Source organism: Aotus nancymaae, unplaced genomic scaffold, assembly GCF_030222135.1.
Source record: "Aotus nancymaae isolate 86718 unplaced genomic scaffold, 86718_ANA_hifiasm-v0.15.2.pri h1tg000059l, whole genome shotgun sequence".
NCBI lineage: Eukaryota > Metazoa > Chordata > Mammalia > Primates > Aotidae > Aotus > Aotus nancymaae.
Window position 1 is genome coordinate 47,650,738 of NW_026988473.1, and position 26,763 is coordinate 47,677,500.

General features: G+C 36.6%; 1 protein-coding gene across 1 annotated transcript in view; it reads right to left on the bottom strand.

Moving 5' to 3' along the window:
• Positions 1-26,763, bottom strand: part of MICAL2 (microtubule associated monooxygenase, calponin and LIM domain containing 2) — a 250,253-nt gene that overhangs the window by 33,675 nt on the left and 189,815 nt on the right. The gene's annotated exons all lie outside the window — the stretch shown is intronic.

Sequence of the window (26,763 nt, forward strand, 5' to 3'; positions counted from 1 at the left end):
AACTTGCAGATATTATCACATCATCGAAGTAGTGATTCAAATGCCAGGAAAGGCCGTTTAAGATAGGGATGGCTCAACAATACAGGGCCCAAGGGAGAGCCGAAGTCGAGGAGATAGGCCAACCTCTGAACAAGAGGTAGATGGTGAGAGGCAGCAAAATGCCCATGTTAACTAGAATCTTCTGTGATCTGGCTGGGGACCCTGTCTGATAAGGTCCTCCAGGTGCCACAGGAGGCTTTTATTCTTCTCAGCAAGAACATCTGCCCCTACGTATCAACATGATGCAGAGTTAATGAGTAATAGCTGGATTAACCCACTATGATCACTGACTATCAGGACCAGCTAGGACTCCATGATATCAAATTTACTAATTTGACTCTTTTATGGCTGCTTATGTCTGAATAGAAATATGTGTTGGGTTGGGGGAAAGGAGGAGAAGCAACTCCATGTCAACTAACCTTCTTTCCAGCCTGCCTTTTCCTCTCTAAAATGTTCAACTATTCACCCTAGTGAGAGAGGCCAAGTTTGACAAAATAAGGGTAGTTTAGCCTCCAGGAGCACATTAACATATGTTATTCAAAGCAAAATAATGCAAAACATCTATATAATAATACAGCCTCTCTGGGAAAGGAGTTGGCTGTTTTCCAGTTTAATTTGCCAGATGGAAAGCTCAGGTAAAGACAGAATCAGAGAGCAGTATAATCATGGGAGGAGGCATTGTTACTGATGAGCTGAGATTGTTTCCCAATTCTAGCCACCAAACGACCACTGAGTAATTTAGTCACGGAGTTTTCACTTCTTAGCGTATGATCTTGAGGAAATAATTTTACCTCCTTGAGTTTCTCAGGACCATGATTTCTAACTTGCAGAACTGTTGTGGAAGGGTGAAGATTATCAGTGTACTGTGCCTAGCACAATGCCTGGTATATTAGCAGTGCCTAAGTAAATGTTCTTCTTGTTGGCAGCAGCAAGAGCAGCAGGAACCACTTTATCATCATCAGTGATCTAAATTAACAATACTGCAACATTAGAAAACTGCCTAGTTAGCCTTTGTTTATGGAAAAATATAAACCTAAAGTTGAAACTTCTTCTAACTTTCAAAAAATAAGTATTTCCATTGAAACTTCTTTTGAAATTGAGGAGAAAATGCTTCCAAACATAAGGCATTTCTTATACTTCTGTCAAGAAAGAAGTTATATAGTTGCCACTGAGTCTTTTTCTTGTTACCCTCTCCATCACAGAACCAACCATTCTAGTACATATTTGTTTTCTTTTCTTTGAGAAGGAGTCTTGCTCTGTCACTCAGCCTGGTGTGCAGTGGCATGATCTGAGCTTACTGCAACCTCCTTGTCCCGAGTTCAAGTGATCCTCATGCCTCAGCTTCCTGAGTAGCTGGGATTACAGGCACCTGCCACCACACCCAGCTAATTTTTGTATTTTTAGCAGAGATGGGTTTCGCCATGTTGGCCAGGCTGCTTTTGAACTCCTGACCTCAGGTAATCTGCCTGCCTCAGCCTCCGAAAGTGCTGGGAGTACAGGCATGAGCCACGGCACCTGGTCTCCTGCTCTAGCAAACTTTTCATTTGTAAAATCTTAAAGACTTTGCAACATTGTTCCACTCTGGCTACGTTAGAATGACTGATTCTGGAATTCATCTCCCAACCCAAAGCACTGAAAATTAGGACAAAATACATGAAGCATCTATTTTCAGGCATGGGACAACAGGCAGTGCAGAACTGTGATAAAGGCAAGAATGGAAGCAAAAGAGGAAAGTTCTACAATCACAGTAGCTTTCTGCTTAGAGAGATTTTCCAGATCACAATGCAGGTAAGAAGAAACTAAAAAAGCATAACAGATTCATTGAGTTGAAAAGACAGATGAGAGTTTGGGCAGGCTGAGACAGCTGGAATATGTCAGGCATAGTATTGGAGAAGAGGGAGCTATGCAAAGAAGAAATTTAGACATAAGCATAGAAATCCCCTTAAGTCTATTGCTTATAGTAAACTATAGATGCATAGAAAGAAACTCTATGAGGTTGGGAAAATAGCTGCTGTGAAGCCATAGGCTAAACAATCTTGAAAGCTTCTAAAGGACTGGGGTATGTTCAAGTTCTACCTAGCCAGCGTAGAACAAAAATTTAAGGCATTGATAGAGGAGACCAAAGAAAAATCACAGGGAATGAATTAGCCCTAGAGTAAAGGTTATTATAGATTTACCTGAACAAAACTGAAAAGCAAGCCTTGAAAGGAAAACAAGTTATCTGCAAGTTACCCTACTGCCTGCCAAATATTCTTTATTGCCTGCCAAACATTCTTTACTGCCTATTTAATTCTTAAAGAAACAAAATATAGACATGCTACAATGTAACATTAAAAGTCTGGCAGTTGGTAAACAGTTACTAGATATGTAAAAAAGCAGGACAAGTCTGATAAGCAAGAGAAAAATTAGTCAATAAAAGCAGACCCAGAAATGACAGAGATGATGGAATTAGCATATGAGAATTTTGAAATAGCTATTATAAGTGTGCTCAAAAACTCCACCAAAAAAAGCTATTATAAGAAACCAGTAAAGTTACAGTATACAAAATTAACATAGGAAAATCAGTAGCATTTCTATACACTAACAACAAAGTATCTGAAAAAGAATTTAAAAAACTATCATTTATAACTTCCAAAAAAACCCGCTTAGGAATAAATTTAACCAAGGAAGTGAAAGACCATACACTGAAAATTATAAAACATTAATAAAAGAAATTTAAGAAGACACAAATAAATCTCATGTTCATGTATTGAAACAGTTACTGTCAACTAAATATATAGTCAAAGCATTGTAATTAAAAAGAAGATATTGTCAGACTAGATTTTTAAACAGCAAGAACCTGCTATATGTTGTCTACAATAAATTTATGTTAAATATAAGGAGAAATTAAAAGTAAAAATTTAGAAAAACTAGAGTGTGAAAACTTGAATCAATAAGAAAGCTCATGAGGCTATATCAAAGTGATTTTTGGACAGAGAATATTAACAAAGATAAAGAGACATTCCATAATAAAAGGTAAATCTATCAAGAAAATGAAACAATTTTAAATATATATGCAGTTGATTAGAGAGCTCCAAAATACATGAAGCAAAAACTGACCAAACTGAAAAGAAAAATAGACAATTCAAAAATTATAGCTAAGGAGTATTAACTCTCTTCTGTTGGAAATTGATACACTAAGTAGACAAAAGTAAGAATGTGTGACTTGTGCACATTATTAAACAAATTGACCTATTTCACATCATAGAACACTTCACCAAACAGCAACAGTTTATTTGAAAGTGCACCAGAAACATTTCCTAAGTTAGACTATATCCTGAGCTTTAAAACAATCTTGATAAAGTTACAAGACGATTGAAATAATAAGAACCATGTTCTCTGACCACAAGAGAATTAAATTAAAAATTAATAACTAAAAGATACTCTGGAATATCCCCCAAATATCTGAAAATTAAATAACACACTTCTAAATAACCCATAGGTCAAAAAAAGAAATCACAAAGAAAATTAAAACAATTTATGTTTCAGACAGTCTCATTCTGTCACCCAGACTACAAAGAAAATTAGAAAGAATTTGAATGAAATGAAAACACAACATACTAGAATTTGTAGGATTCAGCTAAAGCAGAGCCCAGAGGGAAATGTATGGCTTTACATTGTTTATATTAGAACAGAAGAAAGTTTTTAAATAAATGATTTAAGCATACTGTAAAAAGCTAACAAAAATGAATTAAATTCGAAGAATTAAAAATGAGACTGATGATTGACTTAGAAGAGAAACAATGGAAGCTGTGAACAATGGCATGATATCATTAAATGATGAAGGACAATGCTAACTGCCAACTTGCAGTCTACATTCTAAAGAAATATTCTGTAAAAATAAAGGCAAAAGTGGAATGTTTTCAAACAAAGCCTGACAGAATTATCCTCAGCAGACTCACAGTAAAAGGAATGCCACAGGGAATTCTCCAGGCAGAAGAAAATCAATCCAAGATGGAAGTATAGTGATGCAGAAAAAGATGAAGAACCACTAAAATAGAAAATGTTCATGAATCCAAATGGAAATGGATGGCTTCTTTTTTTTTGTTTTTGTTTTTTTCTTTTACATTCTTCAATCCTACAACAAAAGAACTGTTTCAAAGCATAATTATTATATCTATGGGTTTAAAATATGTATTGAATTAAAATATATAGCAGCAATTGCACAAAAGTTGAAAGATGGTAAATGGAGTTTAAAGTTTTCTAAAGTCTTAGGTTATCCTGAAGGAGATAAGAGAACTAATTTAACAGAGATTCATTTAGTTATTGATTAACATTATAGTCTCTTGGGTAACCACCAAAATAATAATGAACAAAGTATACCTAAACACTGACACTATATACTATGTATTGCATAAATATAAGTAAAAGAAAAGAAATTGAATTTAAAAATTCCAGATTAAAAATAAATCAAGAAAAGAAAAAAAATGAACAAGTCAGATGAGACAACTGAAAGACAAACAGTAAACTGATAGATTTAAAGTCACATTTATCAGTAATTACATTAACTGTAAGTACACTAAATACGCAAAATAAAAGACAAAGACCATCAAATTGGATTTTCAAAAACCCAAACTATAGGTTGCTTATAAGACAGACACTTTAAATACAATAATTCATTAAGGTTAAAGTAAAAAGAAGGAAAAAGGGATCTCATGTGAAAAACAAACCAAAAGAAAGGTTGTATAGCTATCAAAAAAAATCAGACCAAGACATTAAGACCAGAAATATAACAAATATAAGAGACATTTAATGATTATCAAAGCATCAATTCAAAAGTATACTATAACAATCATAAATGTGTATATACCTAACAGCATAGGCTCAAACTATATAAAGCAAAAACTTACTGAATTAAAAAAAGAAACAGTCAAACCCCTCAACCATTGTTAGATATTTTAAACAAAGCTCTCTTAGCAAGTAACAGAAAAACCAGACCAGAGAAAAAAAAATCAGCAAGGATATAGAAGATATAACTAAACACTATTAATAAATTTGACCTAATTGATAAGCAAATATAGAACATCACATCCAATAACTAGAAAATGTATATATTAATATCTATGCATATATACACACATATATATTATTTGAAGTATATAAGAAACATTTATTAAATGATCATATGTCAAGCTATAAAGCAAGTACCAACAAATCTCAAAGGACTTCAGTCACATACCATATGTCTTTGGATAACAGTGGAATTAAGCTAGAAATCAATACAATCATGTAGAAATTGTAGGGGGTCTCAGAAGCAGCTTTCTCTGACCTTCTCCTGCCCTCCCGGCCTCTCATTCTTCCCTGCGACTATCCATAGAAACTAGACTCCCTCTTCCTGAAGGCAGTTCATAACAACCAGAACCCCTTTTCCTCAGAGCCAGACATAAAACCTACAAGTATTATTCTAACTTTCCACCCACCTTTCTGTGTAACTACTGGCCATAAAGAAATGATCTGACTTGCCTTGTTTGACTCTAGGTCTTAAGACTCCTATTCCAGAGAAGATCCTGCCCCATACCCAAAATGAAGAAATGTGGTACAGAGAGGCCAAGAAGGATCTAAAGAGACAAGACTGGCTGGGGTTCCCCAGTCTATTAGCATGAGATTTTACTCTTTTGTTCAATTATATTTCTTCATGACTATCCATATTTCGTTGAAGCATAAAAACGAACAGTATCCCTCTATCTTTGGGGCTTCATTCTGAAGACTCCCATGTCACATAAAACCATGATCAAATAAATGTGTATGCCTTTTCTCCTCTTAAACTGCCTTTTGTTGGTGATTTTCAGCAACCTTTCAGAGGGTGAGGGGGAAGTTTTCTCTTGGACTTGACAAACTTAAGTAATATTTTTCTAAACATCCCATGGATCAAAGAAGACATATAAATAAATTTAAACTGATGACAAAAGTGTAACACAACAGAATGACTGGGATGCAGTTAGTCGTAATTAGAGAGATACTTAGAGCCTTACATAAAGCATACATCATGCAAAAAGAAAAAAAATGTTGAGAAATGTTGTTCTAAGATCCATTTCAAGACGCTAGAAAAAGAACCACAATTGAACCTAAAGAGTGTAAAAGAAAGCAAATAAGAACAGACTTATTATAAAAGACAATAAAGATAAGGCATAAATAAAACAAAATCAACAAAGTAAAAATTTGACTCTAAAAATACAAAACTGATTAAGAATGATTAAGAAAACATGGGCAGAAAAAATTCCAATATCAGGGATGAAAAGTCCTATAGAGTATTATTAAAGGAAGTTATTACATAAACTATTATATAATGATAAATTTGAAAATGTAGTTTAAATAAATTCATTTGAAAAACACAATTTGCCAAAACAAACACAAGAAGAAATAGGAAATCTGAATAGTTCTCTATTAAAGGGACAGAATTTATAATTAAAAGCAGTTCTAGATTATATGACTTCATTTGTTTTCAAATGTTTAATAAAAGAATCACCAATATTAAAATACAAAACTCTTCCAGATAATAGAAAAAGGACACTTTCAAGTTGTGTTATGAGGCTAGTATAAGCTTAATACTAAAACCTGATAAAGATATTGCAAGAAAGAAAAATTTGGCCAGGTGTGGTGGCTCACGCCAGTAATTCCAGCACTTTGGGAGGCCTAGGCGGGTGGATCACTTGAGGTCAGAAGTTCGAGACCAGGCTGGCCAACATCATGCAACCCTATCTCTATGAAAAATATAAAAATTAGCTGGGCATGGTGGTGTGCACCTCTAATCCCAGCTACTCTGGAGGCTAAGGCAGGAGGATTGCTTGAACCCCAGAGGCAGAGATTGCAGTGAGCCAAGATTGCGCCACTGCACTCCAGCCTAAGCAACAGAACAAGACTCTGTCTCAAAACAAACAAAACAAAAAAAGAAAGAAAAATTTTAGGCCAACATCATTTATAAACACAGGTGTGAAACTCTGAAAAATAATTAGTAAATGCAATAAAGTGAGATATAAAAAGGTAGTATATTATGACCAAGTTGTGTTTATTTCAGGAACACAATAATGATTTAACATTCAAAAATCTATATAGTTTTAGCCAGAGCAGTTAGTCAAGAGAAAGAAATAAGCGGCATCCAAACTGGAATGGAAGGAGTCAAATTATCCTTATTTGCAGATGACATGATTTTATGTTTAGAAAAACTGAATGACTCCACACAAAAACCCTCTCAGAACTGATAAACTTATTAAATTTGGAGAATACAAAATCAATATGCAAAAAGTAGTAGCATTTCTATATACTAATTGCAGTCAATAGAGATTCTTTTCTGAAAAAATAAATCAAGAAAGTAATGCCATTTACAATAGCTACAAACACAACAACAACAACAACAACAAAGCCACCTAAGGATAAATTTAACCAAAGAAGTGAAAGATCTCTACAAGAAAAACTATAAAACACTGATGAAAGAAATTGAAGAGGACACCCAAGGCATGGAAAGAAATCCCATCCTCATGAATTGGAAGAATTAATATTGTTAAAATGTCTATACTACCCAAAGCCATCTGCAGATTCAATGCAACCCCTATCAAAATACCAATGACATCCTTCACAGAAAAAAAAAATCCCAAAATTTGTACAGAACCACAAAAGACTCCAAATAGCTAAAGTATTCCTGAGCCAAAAGAACAAAGCTAGAGGCATCATATTACTTGATTTCAAATTATTACAAAGCTATTACAAAGCTATAGTAACCAAAAGCATGGTACTGGCATAAAAACAGACACATTGCAAAGCTATAGCAACCAAAGCTATAGTAACCAAAGCTATAGTAACCAAAGCTATAGTATTATTACAAAGCTATAGTAACCAAAAGCATGGTACTGGCATAAAAACAGACACATTGCAAAGCTATAGTAACCAAAGCTATAGTATTATTACAAAGCTATAGTAACCAAAGCTATAGTAACCAAAGCTATAGTATTATTACAAAGCTATAGTAACCAAAAGCATGGTACTGGCATAAAAACAGACACATGAACCAATGGAACAGAATAGAGAACTCAGAAATAAGTCCATACCCTTATAGTCAACTCATTTTAACAAAGGTGCCAAGAACATACATTGGGGAATGGATAGTTTCTTCAATAAATAGTACTGGGAAAACTCAATATTCACATGCAAAAGAATAAAACTATACCCCATCTTTCACCATATACAAAAATAAACTCAAAGTGAATTAAAGACTTGAATTTAAGGACCGAATATATGAAGCTACTAGACAAAAACACTGGAGAAGTGCTCCAGGACATTGGTCTGGGCAAAGATTTTCTGGGAAAGACATCAAAAGCACAGTTAACAAAAGCAAAAATAGGCAATCAAGGTTATATCAAGCAAAAAAGCCTATATACAGCAAAGGAAACAATTAACAGCATGAAGACACAACCTAAAGAATGAGGGAGAGTGTTTGTAAACTATCCATCTGAAAAGGGATTAATAACCAAAATACATAAGCAACTCAACTCAATACCAAAAAACCAAATAACTCAAATAAAAAAATGAGCAAAAGACCTAAATAGATATTTATTTTTTATATTTAAAGTTCTGGGGTACATGTGCAGAACATGTAGGTTTGTTCCATAGGTATACACATGCCATGTTGGTTTGCGGCACCCATCAACCTGTTACCTACATTAGCTATTTCTCCTAATGCTATCTCTCCCCTAACCCCCACCCCCCAGCAGGCCCCAGTTAGAATGGCTATTTTAAAAAAATCAAAAATGCTGCCAAGGATGTGGAGAAAGGGGAACATTTACTTACACACTGTTGATGAAAATGTAGAGTAGTAAAACCATTATGAAAAACAGTATGGCAGTTTCTCAAAAAACTAAAAACAGAACTGCCATATGATCCAGCAGGCCTACTGCTGAGTATATAACACAAAGAAAGGAATCAGTATACTGAAGAGACATCTACATTCCCACGTTTATTGCAGCAGAATAGCCAAGATACAGCATCAACCTAAGTGTCCATCAATGGATGAATGAATAAAGAAAATGTGGGCCAGGTGCGGTGGCTCACACCTGTAATCCCAGCACTTTGGGAGGCTGAGGCAGGCAGATCATGAGGTCAGGAGATCAAGACCATCCTGGCCAACATGGTAAAACTCCGTCTCTACTAAAAATTCAAAAATTAGCTGGGCATGGTGGTGCATGCCTGTAGTCCCAGCTACTCAGGAGGCTGAGGCAGGAGAATCACTTGAACCCAGGAGCAGAGGCTGCAGTGAGCCGAGATCATGCCACTGCACTCCAATATGGGCGACAGAGCAAGACTGTCCACCCTCCCCCCAACAAAAAAGAAAGAAAATGTGATATATATACACAATGGAATATTATTCAGCCATAAAGAAATAAAATCTTTTCATTTGCATCAACATGGATGAAACTGGAGGTCATTATGTTAAGTGAAATAAACCAGGCCCAGAAAGACAAATTTCACATGTTATCACTTATGCAGGAGCTAAAAATGAAAAAGTGGATCTCAAGAGTATAGAGAGTAGAATGGTGGTTACCAGGGAAGTGGAAGTGGGAAGGGAGGGCTGAAGAGAAGTTGGGTAATGGGTACAAAATAAAATTAGTAGAAAAAATAAGTTATAATATTTGATAGTACAATAGGAAAATTATAGTTAACAATGATTTATAGTAAATTTCAAAATACTAGAAGAATTTTAAGTTTCCTAAGACAAATAAGAGATAAATGTTTGAAGTAATAGATATTCCAATTACTCTGATTTGATCATGATGCACTGCATTTATGCATCAAAATATCACATATATCCCAAACACATGTAAAACTATGATTTATCAATTAAAAAATACAAAAAAGCTACATATAAATTATGTCATTTAGCACATATTGACTAAAGTAACAAAAGCATATGAATATCCAACAGATGCAGAAAAAGCATTTGTTTACATTTATCATTACCCATGATTAAAACTCATAGCAAGCTAAGAATAGAAAAAAGTCGTATTGATCTAATAAAGGACTGACAAAAGAAATCTACAGTAAACATTATACTCAATGGAGAAATACAGTCCCTCTCCTATTGGGAAAAAGACAATGCTGTACACTATCACCACTTCTATTCAGCACTGTATAGGAAGTCCTAGGCAGTGCAGTAAGGTGAGAGAATGGAACAAAAGGTATACAAACAGGAAAGGAAGATGTCAGGCTGTCTTTATTGGTAGAAGACATGACTATCTTGTTAAAATTCTATTTAAAAGCTATTACAATAATAAGTAAGTTTAGTAAGGTCAATATAAAGTTAATTTGCTTCTACATATTAATAATGAACAACTTAAAAGCAAAATTAAGAAAGCAATTTTATTTACAATGGCAACAAAACATGAAATACTTAAAAGATAAATTTAATATGTGTGAAAAATCCACACACTAAATGGATGAAAGCTAAACAAGTGTCCATTTATTCCAAATTGATCTATAGATTACAAGCAAAATTCCAGTAGGCTTTTTTGGTAAAAACTGATAAGCCAATTCTAAAATTTATATGAAAACACAAAAGACCTAGAGCAGCCACATTAATTTTTAAGAAGAACAAAGTTGTAAGATTTCCCCTACCTGTTTTCAAGACTTACTATAGCTGAGCATGGTGGCTCACAGCTATAATCCCAAAACTTTGGAAAGCCAAAGCAGGACGATCACTTGAGCTTAGGAGTTGAAGACTAGCCTGGACCACATAGTGAGACCTTGTCTCTACTAAAAAAACTTTTTTTTTTTTTTTTTTTGAGACGGAGTTTCGCTCTTGTTACCCAGCTGAAGTGCAATGGCGCGATCTCGGCTCACCGCAACCTCTGCCTCCTGTGTTCAGGCAATTCTCCTGCCTCAGCCTCCTGAGTAGCTGGGATTACAGGCACGCGCCACCACGCCCAGCTAATTTTTTGTATTTTTAGTAGAGACGGGGTTTCACCATGTTGACCAGGATGGTCTCGATCTCTTGACCTCGTGATCCACCCGCCTCCGCCTCCCAAAGTGCTGGGATTACAGGCGTGAGCCACCGCGCCCGGCCCAAAAAACTTTTTTTAATTAGCCAGGCATGCTGATGCATGCCTGCAGTTCCAGCTACTCAGGAGGCTAAGACAAAAGGATCACTTGAGCCCAGGAGGTGGAGCCTGTAGTGAGCTATGATTAAGTCACTGCACTCCAGCTTGGGCAACAGAATGAGGCTCTGTTTCAAAGACAAGACAAGAAAAAGACTGACTTACTCTAAAGCTGCGATAATCAAGAAAGTGTGCTTTTAGTATAAGGATGATCATATAGATTAATGGAACAGATTAGAGAGTATAGAGATAGACCTACACGTATATGGTCAATTGATTATATATAAAGGTGCCAAAGTAACTCAATGTGGAAAGAATAGTCTTTCAAACAAGTGGTACTAAAGCAGCTAGATACCTATGGGCAAACAACAACAACAACAAAAGTATAGTAAATTTTATATTTACTATAAAAAATTAACTAGAATCTTGCATTCATTGCAATGTAAAAAAATCATCTAGAATCAGCTTATAGGCTGAAGACTAAAAGCTAGAAACTATAAAACTTTTGGGAGAACACATGAGAAATTCGTAGTGACTTCGAGTTTAGCAAAGATAACTATAACTCAAATTATAAAAGAAAAAATCAATAAATTTGACTTTATTGTATTAAAAAGTTCTGATCTTTGAAAGATACTGTAATGAAAATGAAACAACAATCCACTAACTAGGAGAGAATGTTGCAAACATATATCTGATAAAGGATTTATATGCAGAACACTTAAAACTCAATACTAAGAAATAACACCATTTAAAAATGGGCAAAAGATTTGAAAGCACTTGACCAAAAAATATACAAATGAAAAATTCATACATCAAAAGAAGCTCAACATCATTAGTCACTAGGGAAATGCAAATTAAAATTGCAATGAGATACTACTATATGCATTAGAATGGCTAGAATGTAAGTCTGACAACATCAAGTATTAGCATGGATGTACAGTAACTGAAACTCTTGTGCATGGTTGTATGTCATGTCACTTTGGAAAACAATTTGACAATTAAAAAAATAAAATTTAACATGCACTTACCAAATGACCAAGCAGCCCCAAAGCTAGGAACTTAGCTAAGGTAAATGAAAACATTTGTCTATACAGAGACCTGTATATTAACATTCATAGAAGCTTTATTCACATTAAAAAACTAAACCCCATCTCATGTCTATCAACTGGTAGATGGATAAACAAATAGTGGTGCATCCATACAATGAAATCCTACTAGCAATAAAAAGGAATGGATTACTGATATGTGCAACAACATGTATAAATCTCAAAAGTATCATGCTAAGTGAAATGAGCCAGAAACAAAAAACAATATACTGTATGATTCCATTTATATGACATTCTAGGAAAGGAAACACTATTGAGACAGAAAACAAATCAGTGTTTTTCAGGGGCTGGGAATATGGGATGGGGATTGATTACAAAGAGGCATGAGAAGACCATTTAGGGTGGTGAAAATATCTCTAGTCTGATTTTGGAAGCAGTTCCATTACTATGTACAATTGTAAAAACACATGGAACTGCACATTCTGAAAGGGTAAATTTTATTGCATGTAAATTATACCTCAATAAAAAAATTAGAGTTTGGTAGAGTAGCTGAATTGTTTTCCTACCCAAATGACCATATAGTCAATCACAGAACTGACAGATAAATCACAGTATATTCCCACAATGAAATATAGTTTACCAGGGGAATAATATAGCCGCAAGATAGAATGAGGCTAAATCTCATAAAAACAATGTTGAATGAAATAAACCAGAAAGAAAAGGTTCCATTTACCTAATGAATACTGGTAGAAATCAGTGGTTATTTTTGTGGTAGGTGGTGACCATGTGGGATTAGTGACTGAAAGAAACAGGACTTTTGGAGTTCTGGCAATGTTCTGTCTTCATCTCGCTCCTACTACATGTATATGTTCAATTGTGAAAAGTCATCAAGCTCTATACTTATAAGTATTGTTCGTTTGTGTATAATAAGCAACAAAAATGACTGTCTAGGAATAAACCTTCAAACATACAAAACACCTTTATGAACAATACTATAAAATCTAAAGAATTTTTAAAAATCTGGCTACAGGGTGTTCTTAGATGGGAAGCCTCAATATTCTAAAGCTATCAAATGTCTTTAATCAATCAGAAATCATATCATTTAAATCCACATTTTAAAAACCCCACATGCCCTGGGAAAATATCTAATGAAAATTGTGCAAGGTCTCTACAAGTATAAAACATTAAGAAAAATTGAAGAAGACCTCAATAAATTTAGAGATGTATCATGTCCATGGATTTGATGACTCACTGCAGTTGTATCCCATATTCACAGTTGCACTTTCCTCAGTTTCAGTTACCAATTTGAGTACGGTACAGTAAGATATTTTGTGCGAGACAGATCACAGGCACATAACTTTTATTACAGTATATCGTTATAATTATTCTATTACTTTCAATTTCTCACTGTGGTAATTTATAAATTAAATTTTATCATAGGTATGTATGTACCAGAAAAAAATGTGGTATATACAGTGATATGGTTTGGCTCTGTGTCTCCATCCAAATCTCATCTTGAATTGTAATACCCAAATGTCAAAAGAAGGACCTGTATTCCCATGTTGAGAGAGGGAAGTGATTGGATTATGGGGGTGGTCTCCCCTGTGCTGTTCTCGTGATAGTGATTTCTCACAAGATCTGATGGTTATATAAGGGGCTGTTTCCCCTTTGCTTCTCACACACATGCTTTCTCTTGCCTGCCACCATATAAGATGCCCCTGCCTCCCCTTCTGCCACAATTGTAAGTTTCCTGAGGCCTCTCCGGCCATGTGGAACTGTGAGTCAATTAAACCCTTTTTCTTTATAAGTTACCCAGTCTTGGGTAGTATCTTGATAGCAGTGTGAGAATGAACTAATACAGTATTTTCCATGGATTCAGGTATCCACTGGGGGTCTTGGAATGTACCCTTTACAGATAAGGGGGATACTACTGTATTGCAAAGATGTTAATTCTCCCCAAATTTATCTATAGATTAAATGCAATCCCATTCAAATGCCCAGAAAATGTTGTAGAAATTGATGAATTCATTCCATAAGTCACATGGCAATGCAAAAGGCCAAGAATGCTAAGACAATCTTGAAGAAGAACAAAGTGAAGGATCTACTCTAGACTATGACAATTTATTATAAAACCATATAATGAAAACAGTGTGATTCAGGAACAAGGACAGACAAACCAACCAGTGAAACAAAATAGAAGGTCCTAAAACAGACTGCTTAACTTATAACAAAACTGTCACTGCAATACAGTGGGAGGAGAAGAATGGCCTTTTTTTAAAGACAGAGTTTCACTCTTATTGCCCAGGCTGGAGTGCAATGGTGTGATCTCAGCTCACTGCAACCTCCGCCTCCCAGGTTCAAGCAATTCACCTGCCTCAGCCTCCCGAGTAGCTGGGATTACAGGCACGCACCACCATGCCTGGCTAATTTTTTTTTTTCTATTTTTAGTAGAGATTGGGTTTCTCCATATTGGTCAGGCTGGTCTCGAACTCCCGGCCTCAGGTGATCTGCCCACCTCGGCCTCCCAAAGTGCTGGGATTACAGGGGTCGGCCACTGTGCCTGGCCTTTTTAATAAATGCTGCTTAATTGATTGTATAACAACATGGAAGAAAGTAAACCTTCACCTTACCTCACAGAATACCCAAAAAATCTATCCTAGTTTCATCATAGATATGACTTTGAAAGGAAAAATAATAAAGCTTCTGTAACACTGTTATCCAATCGAAATATAATACAAGCCATGCATATAATTTAGAATTCTAATAGCTGCATTTAAAATGTTTAAAAAATAAAATTAATTTTAATATATTTTATTTACCCCCAATTTCAAAAATCAAAAATCTTATCATTTCAACATGTTTTACTTATTTATTTGTTTGTTGATTTATGACTGGTACTGCTCGCTTGCCCAGGCTGGAGTGCAGTGGCGCAATCGTGGCTCACTGCAGCCTTGACCTCCTGGTCTTAAGTGATCCTCACACCTCCCAAGTAGGTGGGACTATGAGCATGGTTAACATGCCTGGCTTTTTTTTTTTTTAGTTTTTATAGAGACAGGGTCTCCCTATGTTGCCCAAACTCGTCTTGAACTTCTGGACTCAAGCAGTCCTCTTCCTCAGCCTCTCAAAGTACATATATCTGACAAAGGACTTACTTATATCCAGAATCTATACAGATTACAAATAAAAGACAAAAGAGCTAAAACCACAATAAAAGTATGGGCAAAAGACTTCAATAGAGACTTCTTACAGAAGACTATCTAAATAAGCATTTGAAATGTTATGTAACATCGTTTGGCATGAGCCACCGCACTGAGCCAAGAATTATTAGTGAGATGTTTTGCATTATTTCATTCATACTGAGTCTTATTTTACACTTATAGTATATCTGAACAGAGGTTCAGATGATACATTTTTAATGGTTAAAGTGAAATGTAACCCTATCAAATAAAGTTGTGTTTAATAGAAAAACATTTTACACTGCTTCAGTTTTTAAATTCAAATTCATTAAAATTTTAAAAATTAAAAATTCAGTTCCTCATTCATACTAGCTACATCTCAAGTATGAAATAGTGGCGACTATATTTAGACAGCACAGTTCTAGAAGGTAAGATAGAACATCTACGTGACCTTAGAGTAGGGAAAGATTTCATAAACAGGATGCAAACATCAGCAGCAATAACGGAAAGTGACATTGTTTGGCTCCATGTCCCCACCCACATCTCACCTTGAATTGTAATCCCCATAATCCCCATGTGTCAAGAGTGGGACCAGGTAGAGGTAACTGGATCATGGGGGCGGTTTCCCTCATGCTGTTTTTGTGATATTGAGTGACTCTCACAAAACCTGATGGTTTTATAAGCGTCTGGCATTTCTCCTGTCTTGCTGCCCCGTGAAGAAGTGCTTTCCACCATGACTGCAAATTTCCTGAGGCCTCCCCAGCAATGTGGAACTGTGAGTTGATTAAATCTCTTTCCTTTATAAATTATCCAGTCTCAGGTATTTCTTCATAGCAGTGTGAGAACTAATGCAGAAAGTATTGGTAAATTTGGCTTTATTAAAATAAACACTTCTGGCCAGGTGCAGTGGCATCTGCCTGTAATCCCTGCTACTTAGGAGGCTGAAGTAGGAGAACTGCTTGAGGCCAAAAGTTTGAGGTTTCTGTGCATTATGATTGTGCCACTGCATTCCCAGGCTTTTATTAGAGATATTGTCCCTTTAAAAAAAAAAAGTACTTCTGTTTATCCAAAGACACCATTAGAGAGTGAGAAAGTGAGCCAAAGAGTAGGAGAAGACAACACAATAAAAGTGTGGGCAAAAGACTTCAACAGAGACTTCATACAGAAGAATATCTAAATAAGCATGTGAAAAGTTATGCAACATCATTATCAGGTAAATGAAAATTAAAATCATAATGAGATACCACTGTACACCCATAAAAATAGCAACATCGACTAAACAAAACAAAGCTGAGACTATCAAGTGTTGACAAAGATGTGGAGCAAGGGGAGTTCTCATTCCCTACTGAGAGTGCATACATTGGTACAACCACTTTGGAAAACTGTTTGATAGTATCTACTAAACCTATCATACATACCTAGCCTATGACCTAGCAATTCCACTCTCAGGTATATGCTAATGTTCTCTTCTTAGCCAAACCCTAGCTAGGCTCCTCTGAATCCTCTTTTCAACAAGGCCTCACCTTGGCCTGTGAAAAGAACAGATTCTGGAAATAAGTGTTTTTGTCCATTCCTTTTCTCTCTACATTAAAAGGCTTAAACAAACACTAACATAGTTTCTGAAAGCTCAAGACCCAATCACTAAGATGGCCATAGCCTCCCTTAAAGTACCTGCCTAAGAAAACTCAAGGTTGCCAAAAGAATGGACTGTTTGTTTTAGCGAACACCTGATGACAGGCACCACTGCCACTCATTCTCAGAATATTTATTAAAAAGAGCTTACAACTGTGAATCCTTCCTCTGTCCATTTGAGACATACGTGTATCTCCTACAACTCAGGAGTGTCTTTCTCAAGGACCTGAAAGCCATTCCTTTGAAATGTAATCATCAGGAAAGATAGGGCCACTGTCTCCCAGTCTCTGTGGAAAGAGAGGATTTTGACTTTCTTAACTGCCTGCTAACAAAGGCAGCTGGCCTAATCTGTAGGACACTGACCAGCCCTTTGTGACTTTTCACTTCCCTGACTCTACTGACCCCAGCCTGACCACCTCCCTCTGCCCTCCTTCTCCCTATAAAACACTCAGTTGCTTCTGTAGAAATGGAAGTTGAGCTCAGTTCACACTGGAACCTCTTCCTTATTATAGTGCATGTTACTGATTAAAATCTGCCCTTATTATTTTAACTACTGTCCAGCTTTATTATCTTTGGCAATACTCAACAGACACAAGTACATATGTGCACCCAAAATATGTACGTATAAGAGTGCTCAAAGCAGCATTATTCACAATCAAAACAACTGAAAACAATCTCAATGCCCAACAACAGAAGGCACAAATAAAATTGTGATATATTCATACAATGGAATAAAATGGAGCAATGGAAAAGGACGAACCACTTCTACACATAACAACATGGATAAAGCCCTCACCCCCACAAAATGTGATATGGTTTGGCTGTGTTCCCACCCAAATCTCAACTTGAACTGTATCTCCCAGAATCGCTGTGTGTTGTTGGAGGGACCCAGGGCTAGGTAATTGAATCATGGGAGCCAGTCTTTCCTGTGCTATTCTCATGATAGTGAGTAAGTCTGATGAGATGTGATGGCTTTATCAGGGGTTTCTCCTTTTGCATCTTCCTCATTTTCTCTTGCCACCATCATGTAAGAAGTGCCTTTCACCTCCTACCATGATTCTGAGGACTTTCCAGCCATGTGGAATTGTAAGCCCAATTAAACTTCTTTTTCTTCCCAGTCTCGGTTATGTCTTCATCAGCAGTGTGAAAAGGGACTAATACAGAATGTTTAATGAAAGAAGCCAGGCACAAAAGAGTACATATTTGTATGGGTTTTTCTATTGTTGTGGAACCAATTACCACAAGTTTAGCAGGTTTACAACAACACTCTTTTATTATCTGACAGTTCTGTAGGTTGGAAGACCAGGCATGGCTCAATGGGGCCCTTTGCTCAGGGTCTTACAAGGCCGCAATTAAAGTGTCAGCTGGGCTGCAGGTCTCATCTGTAACTCAGGATCCTCTTCCAAGCACATTCAGTTTGATGGCAGAATTCAGTTTCTAGTGATTGGAGGGCACAGGGGCTGCTTTCTTGCTGCTTATCAGCTGGAGATCAATCTCAGCTCCTAGAGGTGGCCTGTTCCTAGGCCCTCTCATACCATGGCAAATTTACTACTTCAAGGCCAGGAGGACCATGTCTCTCTCAAGCTTTGAATCCAGTCTCTGACTTCAGGAAGTACTTGTTAAGGGCTCACCTGATTGAGTTAGGCCTACCCAGGACAATTTCTCTAACTCAAAGTTAATTGTTTTGGGGCTTAATTATATTTGCACAATCCCCTAACTTAATCATGGGATGAAATGAAATCCATCACATTTATGTTCCCACCATATTCCAGGGGACTAGATTCTTTTTTTTTTTTTTTTGAGATGGAGTTTTGCTCTTGTTGCCCAGGCTGAAGTGTAATGTTACAATCTTGTCAGCTCACTGCAACCTCTGCCTCCTGGGTTCAATTGATTCTCCTGCCTTTGCCCCCCAAGTAGCTGGGATTACAGGTGCCTGCCACCATGTCCAGCTAATTTTTGTATTTTTAGTAGAGATGGGGTTTCACCATGCTGGCCAAGCTGGTCTTGAACTCCTGACCTCAGGTGATAGATACACCTTGGCCTTCCAAAGTGCTGGGATTATAGGTGTGAGCCACTGTACCTGGCCCAGAGGACTAGATTCTACATAGTAAGCACACTTGGAGGCAGGAAACATGGGATCCTTTTAGAATTCTGCCTATCATAATACTGAACGATTCAATTTTTATACAGTAAAACAAAACAACACAAAAACTGCAAGAGTAATCTAAGATAATAAGAGGCAGATGATAAGTACCTTTGTTGGGCAGAGCATAGAGTGGGGAGAAAGCATGAGGGAGTCTTCTGGGTACTGGTAACATTCTATAGCTTGATCTCAGGGGTGATTACACAAATGTGCACTTTGCAAAAATTAATCAGCTGTAGGCTTAACATATGTGGATATTACTGTACATATGTAATACTGCGATAGAAATGTTTATGCAAAAAATTAAAGAAGGTTCTCAAGGCATGTTTTTAAATTATACACAGAATAACTAGTACTAAAATTGTTTTTATAAAATAAGCACTGATAAGTACCTGAAACTAGTTTACGCCTCCAAGTCATTCAAATACGCCAGTAAGTTTATGTATACCATTAATTTAATCAGAAAGTTGTCTTGTAAAAATACAAACAAATTAAATAATTTCAGCCTGGCTGTTGTTCAAATGATCATAAATTTTAGGTACTTCAAGTTGAATGAGCATGATACTGTTTCCTCTCTCCGTTGCACGGACATGTGTACCTACAAATTAAATGTGGAGGCAACAGTGTCAGTGCATATGTGAGTGTGTGTTTGGTGGACTGAGCAGGGAAATAAAAAAAAAAGACTGATGAGTCTAATCTGATACATTAGGTAAAATCTTTACATTCTTAGGATACTGACCTAAGAGCACTTGAGACAAACACAAAACTCTTCTAAGAGATAGGTGCAGGGGCTACTTTCAGAGCTGGCTAACTCTAACCTAATTCCATTCCGTACTTTCCCATTCTGTTCCAACGCAAGGAAGTCATACTATTTTCTGATGAATATAAATGGATGTAGTTCTTCATGCTAAGTAAACCAGGAAAATACATTTACCCTAACTGATTATAATTAGCACATACAGAAATCATATAAATGTGATATCAGTGAACTGTAGGCCAATATTACCTATGAATTTAATATAAAATGTTATCAAACATAATAAAAAAAAGACATCATGTAAAGTAATAAAACAAAGTAATAATACATCAGAACCAAATGAGATTTATCTCAGTAATGCAAGGATGGTTAAATATCTGTAAATTTACTATGTAATTCATAATATTAATCAAATTAAGGAGAAAAAATCAGACATCTCAAAAAATGCTGAAAAGACATTTGACAAAATTCGGCATCTATCTGTGATTAAAAATATGCTCAGTAAAATAGAACTAGATGGCTATATCCTCAAAATGATAAAATATATCTCAGTCAACCCAGAAGCCACTTATCATGCTTATATGAGAAAAATACCAGCAGCATTCTCATTAACAGTAGGAATATATTAGGGAAATCATTATCACTACTTTTACTTAATATTGTTCTGGAGATTCTGAAAACAAAATAAACCAGGGAGACAAGATAAATTAGAGGTATACAATTTAAAAGCTAAAAGTAAAGTTATAATTTGCAGGTGTTTTATGATTGTATACACAAGGGGAAACTCAGAGGAATCCACTGAAAAAACTTTTATAACAAAGAGAATGCAATAAAATGGATGGGTACAAAATTACTATACAAAAATCAATAACTTTCATAAGTACAAACAACAGTAGAAAGATAAACTGGAAAAGATCTTGATGACAATAGCAACAAAAACTAATATATCTGTTAATAAAATAAATAGGCTCTTGGAACCAAGATGGCCAAATAGGAACAGCTCTGGAGTGCAGTTCCCAGTGAGAACAATGCAGAGGGTGAGTGATCACCTCATTTCCAAACAAGTTTTTACTGCCCACAGACCAGAAGATTCCTGGGCTGAAAAGCACCACGAGTTTCCAGCACAGCTGTTTCAGCTGGCGCAGTGGGTCTCTGCACAAAAACTCACATAAATCTGGGCAGCCATTTCAACTGGTGCCTGGAATGCCTGGGAGACACAGTCACCCATTCAACTGAAAAAAAGGGGCTGAAACAGGGAGCCAGGTGATCTGGCTTGGTGGGTCCCACCCCACAAAGACCAACAATCTGAAACGCTCTGGATTGAGAGTTTTGCAGCAAGTGCAGCTGGACCCGGGATGGTCCAGCTCTGTAGGGGGAAGGGAGTATGCCATTACTGCCATTACCAAGGCAGTCTGCCATTACTGAAGCAATCTGCCATTACTGAGGCAGTCCACCATTACCAAGGCAGTCCACCATTACTGAGGCAGACCTCATTACTGAGGCAGTTTTAACCATACCTCTCTAAACAAAATTGCAAGAAAGTTCATACAACAGCTGGGCAGACTGTGACTAGGCTACCTCCTTGTTGCACAGGGCATCTCTGAAAACAAAGGCAGCAGCACATCAGGAACTTATAAATAAAGCCCCATTTTCCCAGGACAGAGCACCTGGGAAAAAAGGCAGTTATGAGCAGACTTAAACATACCTGCCTAGCAACTCTGAATGGAACAACGGAGCTCCCAGCACAGCACTTGAGCTCCTATAAGGGACAGACTGTCTCTTCAAGCAGCTCCCTGACCCTCATATATCCAAAGAGACACCTCATAAAGGAGAGCTCAGGCTGACATCTGGCAGGTATCCTTCTAGGACGAAGATAACAGCAGAAGAAACTGGCAGCAACCCTTACTGTTCTGCAGCCACCACAGGTGATCCCCAGGCAAGCAGGGTCTGGAGTGGACCTCTAGCAGTCCTACAGCAGAGGGGCCTGTTAGAAGGACAACTAAAAAACAGAAAGAAATAACTTCAATGTCAACAAAAAGGATATCCACTCAGAGGGCTCATCTGAAAGTCACTAACTAAAAAGACTACAGGTAGATAAATCCACAAAGATGTGAAGAAACCAGCACAAAAAGGATGAAAACACCCAAAACCAGAATACCTCTCCTCCTCCAAGGGATCACAACTCCTCACCAGCAAGGGAACAAAGCTGGATGGAGAATGAGTCTGATGAATTGACAGAAACAGGCTTCAGAAGGTGGGTAATAGCAAACTTCTCTGAGCTAAAAGAACATGTTCTAACCCAGTGCAAAGAAACTAAGAACCTTGAAAAAAGGTTTGACGAAATGCTAACAAGAATAAACAGCTTAGAGAAGAATAAAAATGACTTGATGGAGCTGAAAAACACAACATGAAAACTTCGTGAAGCATACACAAGTTTCAACAGCTGAATTGACCAAGCAGAAGAAAGGTATCAGAGGTTGAAGATCAACTCAATGAAATAAAACAAGAAGGCAAGATTAGAGAAAAAAGAGTGAAAAGAAATGAACAAAGCCTGAAAGAAATAAGGCATTATGTGAAAAGACCTAATTTACGTTTGGTAGGTGTACCTGAATGTGACGGAGAGAATGAATCCAAGTTGGAAAACACTCTTCAGGATATTATCCAGGAGAACTTCCCCAACCTAGCAAGGCAGACCAATATTCAAGTCCAGGAAATAGAACATGACAAAAATTTTCTGGAAGAAGAGCAACCCCAAGGCACATAATTGTCAGATTCACCAGGGTTGAAATGAAGGAAAAAATGCTAAGGGCAGCCAGAGAGAAAGGTCGGGTTACCCACAAAGGGAAGCCCATCAGACTCACAGCGGATCTCTTGGCAGAAATCCGACAAGCCAGAAGAGAGTGGGGGCCAATATTCAACATCCTTAAAGAAAAGAACTTTCTTTTTTATTGCATTTTAGGTTTTGGGGTACATGTGAAGAACATGCAATGCAATAAAAAATATATATATATATTAAATAAAAATTATTGTTCATATACATACTTGAATAAATGTACAACTTATATAAATAGGTATCTTAATGAATAGTCCTATTTTACAGCCAATAACAAGAATGGCAAGCAGTAACAATAGTAAACACATTATTAAGCTCTCACTATATGTCAGACATGGTTCTAAGGACTTTGTATTATTATTATTATTTTTTGCCTAAATTGTTACAATAACTCTTTGAGGTAGGTACCACTTAATGATAAATAATAAAATAACATAGTAATTGAGAGCACAAGTCCTGGAGTCAGATATCTGGGTTCAAATATAAATTCTGCTACTTGATTGCTATGTGACCTGGGGCAAGTTCCTTAACCTTTCTGAGTACCAGCTTCCTTATCTATAAAATGAGGATGATGATAATGATAATAATAGTTCCTACTTTATTGGGGGTTTAAAATAGTTACTACATGTGAAGTCCAGGCACTAAGGCTAGAGCCTAGCCTATAACTATTATTATCCCTATTTTAAATATGTTAAAATTGAGGCTCAGAGAAATCAATTTACTCTGTCCAAGCTTATTCTGTGAAAACTATTTTTTAAATAAAAATTCTGTTTAACATGCCACTTTCTTTATATAAAATCTTTGTTAATTCATCATTTTATACAAAATAAAGTCTAATTCCTAAAAAAAAAAAAGAACTTTCAACCTAGAATTTCATATCCAGCTAAACTAAGCTTCATAAGCAAAAGAGAAATAAAATCCTTTATGAACAAGCAATTGCTCAGATATTTCATCACCTCCAGGCCTGCCTTACAAGAGCTCCTGAAAGAAGCACTAAACATAGAAAGAAACAACCAGTACCAGCCACTCCAAAAATGTACCAAATGGTAAAGAGCATCAACACAATGAAGAAACTGTGTTAACTAAGGGGCAAAACAACCAGCTAGCATCAAAATGGCAGAATCAAATTCACACATAACAATGTTAACCTTAAATGTAAATGGGCTAAATGTCCCAGTCAAAAGACACAGACTGGCAAATTGGATAAAAAGTCAAAACCCATCTGACTTTTTGTGTGTGTCCAGGAAATGCATCTCACATGCAAAGACACACATGGTCTCAAAATAAAGGGATGGAGGAAGATTTACTAAGCAAATGGAGAGAAAAAAAAAAAAAAAGCAGAAGTTGCAATCCTAGTCTCTGATAAAATATACTTTAAACCAACAAAGATCAAAAGAGACAAAGAAGGGCATTACATAATGGTAAAAGGATCAATGCATCAAGAAGAGCTAACGATCCTAAATATATATGCACCCAATACAGGAGCACCCAGATATATAAAGCAAGTTCTTAACGACCTACAAAGAGACTTAGATTCCCACACAATAATAGTGGGAGACATTAATACTCCACTGTCAATATTAGACAGATCAACGAGACAGAAAATTAACAAGCATATGTAGGACTTGAACTCAGATCTGGATCAAGCAAACCCAATAGACATCTACAGAACTCTCCACCCCCAATACACAGAATATACATTCTTCTCAGCACCACATCGCACCTACTCTAAAACTGACCACATAATTAGAAGTAAATCACTCCTCAGCAAATGCAAAAGAATGGAAATCATAACAAACAGTCTCTCATACCACAGTGCAATCAAATTAGAACTCAGGATTAAGAAACTAACTCAGAACCGCACAACTTCATGGCAACTGTACAACTGGTTCTTGAATGTTGACTGGATAAACAATGAAATGAAGGCAGAAATAAAGATGTTCTTAGAAACCAACGAGAATGAAGACACAATGTACCAGCATCTCTGGGACACATTTAAAGCAGTGTCTAGAGGGAAATTTATAGCAATAAATGCCCACATGAGAAGCAAGGAAAGATATAAAATCGACACCTTATCATCAAAATTGAAAGAGCTAGAGAAGCAAGATCAAAAGGACTCAAAAGCTATCAGAAGACAAGAAATAACTAAGATCAGAGCAGAACTGAAGGAGACAGAGACACAAAAAACCCTTCAAAAAAAAAAATCAATAAATCCAGGAGCTGGTTTTTTGAAAAGATCAACAAAATAGACCACTAGCCAGATTTTTAAAAAAAAGAAAAGAGAGAAGAATCAAATAGACGCAATAAAAAGCGATCAAGGGGATACACCACTGATTCCACAGAAATACAAACCACCATCAGAGATTACTACAAACAACTCTATGCACATAAACCAGTAAACCTGGAAGAAATTGATAAATTCCTGGACACTTGCACCCTCCCAAGCCTAAACCCAGAAGAAGTCAAAACCCTGAATAGACCAATAACAAGGGCTGAAGTTGAGGCAGCAATTAATAGCCTACCAACCAAAAAATGCCCAGGTCCAGATGGGTTCACAGCCGAATTCTTCCAGACATACAAAGAGCAGCTGGTATCACTCCTTCTGAAACTATTCCAAACAATACAAAAAGAAGGAATCCTTCCCAAATCATTTTATGAGACCAACATCATCCTGATACCAAAACCAGGCAGAGACTCAACAAGAAAAGAAAACTTCAGGCCAATATCCATGATGAACATAGATGCAAAAATCTTCAATAAAATACTGGCAAACCGATTGCAACAGCACATCAAAAAGCTTATCCATCATGATCAAGTAGGCTTCATCCTAGGGATGCTTGGTTCAACATACGCAAGTCTATAAATGTAATTCACCACATAAACAGAACCAAAGACAAAAACTATACGATTATCTCAATAAGTGCAGAGAAGGCCTTTGACAAAATTCAACAGCCCTTTATGCTAAAAACTCTCAATAAACTAGGTATTGACAGAACATATCTCAAAATAATAAAAGCTATTTATGACAAACCAACAGCCAATATCATACTGAATGGGCAAAAACTGGAAGCATTCCCTTTGAAATCTGGCACTAGATAAGGATGCCCTCTCTCACCACTCCTATTCAATATAGTATTGGAAGTTCTAGCCAGAGCAATCAGGCAAGGAAATGAAATAAAGGGTATTCAATTAGGAAAGGAGGAAGTCAAGTTGTCTCTATTTGCAGATGACATGATTATATATTTAGAAGATGCCATTGTCTCAGCCCAAAATCTCCTGAAACTGATAAGCAACTTCAGCAAAGTCTCAGGATACAAAATCAATGTGCAGAAATCACAAGCATTCCTATACACCAATAACAGACTTAAAGAGAGCCAAATGAAGAACAAACTGCCATTCACAACTGCTACAAAGAGAATAAAATACCTAGGAATACAACTAACAAAGGATGTGAAGGACCTCTTCAAGGAGAACTACAAACCACTGCTCAACGAAATACGAGAGGACAGAAACAGATGGAAAAACATTCCATGCTCATGGTTAGGAAGAGTCAATATTGTGAAAATGGCCATACTGCCCAAAATAATTTATAGATTCAATGCTATCCCCATCAAGCTACCTATGACCCTCTTCACAGAACTGGAAAAAACCACCTTAAACTTTATATGGAACCAAAAGAGAGCCTGCATATCCAAGACAATCCTAAGCAAAAAAGAACAAAGCTGGAGGCATCATGCTACCTGACTTTAAACTATACTACTAGCTACAGTGATCAAAACAGCATGGTACTGGTACCAAAACAGCATGGTACTGGTACCAAAACAGCATGGTACTGGTACCAAAACAGAGATATAGACCAATGGAACAGAACAGATGCCTCGGAGGCAACACCACACATCTACAACCATCTGATATTTGACAAATCTGACAAAAACAAGCAATGGGGAAAGGATTCCCTGTTTAATAAATGGTGTTGGGAAAACTGGCTAGCCATGTGCAGAAAGCAGAAACTGGACC